This window comes from Pinus tabuliformis, chromosome 8 (genome assembly GCF_031772625.1).
Source record: "Pinus tabuliformis cultivar Carrire ecotype Pingquan chromosome 8, CPIR1, whole genome shotgun sequence".
NCBI classification, from domain to species: Eukaryota; Viridiplantae; Streptophyta; class Pinopsida; order Pinales; family Pinaceae; genus Pinus; species Pinus tabuliformis.
In genome coordinates, this window is record NC_142294.1 from 1,693,112,300 (window position 1) to 1,693,115,800 (window position 3,501).

Genomic DNA, 3,501 nt, shown 5'->3' on the forward strand with positions numbered 1-3,501 from the left:
TAAAGGATGATGTTGCATCCTCACTTTTTAAATCAACATGAAAATCATGGTTTGATGAACCTCTAAAAAATGAGAACTCGGTAAAGTTCTCATCATGTTGGTAACATTGTTATTCATGGAATTGTTTTTGGAAGTCCATATTTGTATTAACAGAAAGTTATATTCTGCAAGGAGAAGAGCAAGTATCATCTTACAAAGTATGGGATTTAGTATATCATAAGAGTCCATCACAGAAGACTAACTTTTCTCTTTTTTTATAAGAATAAATGAAAATGTTTATCATAAAACAAGCATTCTTTAATGTGATATTTGGAAAACTAATTTTAAAACAGAACAGGTATATTTAATTGATTGATTATGTGCTTTGGGATTTGCGATGCTCTTGCCTCTTTCATGTGGGTTATGTATGATGTATTCATGTCATTCATAGATGACCTTTTAATGGTCTACTTAGGTGATATATTGACTTTTAATATAAATTGGGAAGACCATGCAAATCATGTTAAGAAAGTCTTAGATGTTTTGAAAACAAATAAAATTTGTGCCTAAAGATGTCAAAATGTGAATTTGGGAAAACATATTTGGTTTAGTTGGGTATATATATTATATATATATATATATATATATATATATATATATATATATATATATATATATATATATATATATATATATTTATTTATTTATTTATTTATTTATTTATTGGGGGTGGGGTGTGAATTGAAAATTGATCCCTTTATAGTTGAAGCCATTATGAAGTGGCCTAGGCTTAATAAGGTAGGAAAAGTTATGAGCTTCCCTGATTCATAAATTGTCGCGGTTATTCCATTAGACAATTCATCACAAAAAATCTGATAAAATTATACTTAAAAATATGGAATCTACACTCTCGGGGTTTATTTCTCTTTAGATTTTTTGATCTATAAATTATTTTTTATTGTGTATGCATGAAAATTATAATCACACAAAAAATATAGAATAGTGGAATAAAAACTAACAAGCCACAATTTATACAAGATATTTCCTAGAAAATCTTTTAGGGAGAAAACACAGCTGGAAAGTGAGGTTTCTCTACTTCTTTCTATAAATAGAAAATGGTTGCAAGTACAAAGAAGTAAGGCTTGTGGACCATGGGATACTATAGTGCAAAAATCATTGTTGTGAACTCTCTCCCTATCCCTCTCAGCTACTCTACTTGTCCATGGAACGTAATTCCCTCAAAAAGAATGGAACCCATTTTCCCCTAGTGACCCAGTTATAACATAGCTCAATAGCCTACCAGTGGTTAGGTTTGACTCCTTCAACTCTTAACCATAATTACAAAATTGAACTCTTCTAGAGACTTATTCATCATGATCATGTGGTTATCCAATTTTCCATGAGTAATGGGGGCTAATGTGGCATCCTCTCAAATTATGATGGACAAAACAAGAAGGTCAACTTTGAAATGGAAAAACTATTGCATACATACTCTTATTCGGGTGATTCTTATGCCATTGGAAAGGTCCCTATGTGTAGAAAATGGAAAAATTGTGTGGCACTATAATAACAAAGTTTTACCCCCAAAAAACATCTTTTAATGCCTCAAAATTCTTCATGAAGGTTTCAAACCCAAATTTACCAAACTAGGTCTTTCCAATAAAAATGGTCCCATGATCTAATTCCTCCACTTTTTCCAATACAAAAGCATTTATAAGGAAGAAAAACATTGTAATGATCCAATTTGGATAATTCCCATTGGCAGTTTAGTAGTGGATGAAGTTCATTATTTTTTTTATTACATATCCTTTACATTCTTTGAAAAGTACTAAGCAAGTATTTCAATTGGGAATTAAACATAAAAAATCCTTTGAGACTAAGTTTGAAATTGAAGGATAGTACATCCTTAGTTTTAGCACTGCCATATTTACAATATCTACTTGAGACTGAAATTGATGCAAGTGATTACACCATGGGAGAAGTGTTAATACAAAGGAAGAAGTTGGTTTCTAACCATTTTGATGCTTTCACTTGTAAAATAACAAATTATCCTACTTATGGCATAATTGTATGCTTTAGTTTAATGTTTGAAGAAGTGGAAATAGTATTTGATGGGAAAAGAGACAATCATCCATACAAATCATCATCCTTTGTAGTATCTTTAATCGCAAACCAAGCTATAATAGTCACGTCATTTCATGTGGATAGGAATATTGTAACAATTACATTTGGTCATCAAGTATAAGAAAGTTATACAAAACAAATTTGTTGACATGTTTTTAATACCTTATGTTAATGCATTCATTGTTTTACAACATATTTCATTAGATCGTGAAATTTATATTGAACAATATGCTAGAGATGTATATTTTAAAGATGTATATGAAACACTAACCCATGGTACTAAAGTGGAAGAATTATATTATCATATACATCACAAGTTCTATCATCTCAACAGGTTGTGTATTTCATGAGACCAAAGAGTGCATGCAATTAGAGAAGTGCACACTTCTCTCACGTGCAATCATTTAGTGCAGGCAAAATAGTAGCTCAATTACAATGTTATTATTTTTGTCCTTAGATGTATAAAAATGTGTCCAAATACGTAAAAGGATGTGCCATGTGTGCCATTAGGAAACAAAGTAATAGAAAATTGGGTTTGTATATGCCACTTCCTATACCTAGAAAGTTCATTATTATTTGTATGTTGTCAAGGGAAGATTTAAAAAAATGTGTGTTTTAATGCCTTGTAAAAAACACATGACAAGGGGGAAGCAAGAGCGAGAGGGATCCTCTTTAGCCTTGATGGAAAAATAGTGTCTCAAATTGCATGGGGTTTAAGACTTGCAACCAACAATATGGTGAGATTCCCTGCATTATGGAAAGGATTAGAGGTGGCCATAGAAAATAAAATCTCAAGACTCACAGTTTTTGGAGACTTAATGATCACCAATGATGAACGTTGAGGAATTAATAAGCTCTTCATCTCTTCCTATGAATTTAAAAGTGCTCAATTCTATTTCTCAATTTGAAAAACGGAATTCTACCATATAGTCATAAATTTGAATACTGGATCTGATGAGCTTGCCAAAAAACACTCTACTGTGGAACAACGTAGACTTTAAATGGACAACAATGTATCCTTATTTCCAATTCCATAGCAATAATGATTGCCGCAAGTTTTGAAAGGATGGTTAGGGGATCCCCCACTCCTTTTATTTATATGCTTGAGTATTGGTTATATTCCCTACATTGGAATAAGACATGATCAATTTCACTCCCATAGTCAAGTTGGTTACGTGGATTGTTCTATGGCCCCCTCTTCGCAAAGTGGCCTAAAATCCAAGTTCTAAATTTCAATGAAATCCATATCTTTGGTCTCGTAAAAAAAAATTGGCTTATAAAATGGGATGTCAAGTGGCTAGCCCACTTGAACATCTCGAGAAAGTGGTGCCTTTTCCATTTATTCTCTCACAGATGGGATCTAGATTGGTTCTCCTTGATTACAGAGATAAGAGCCTA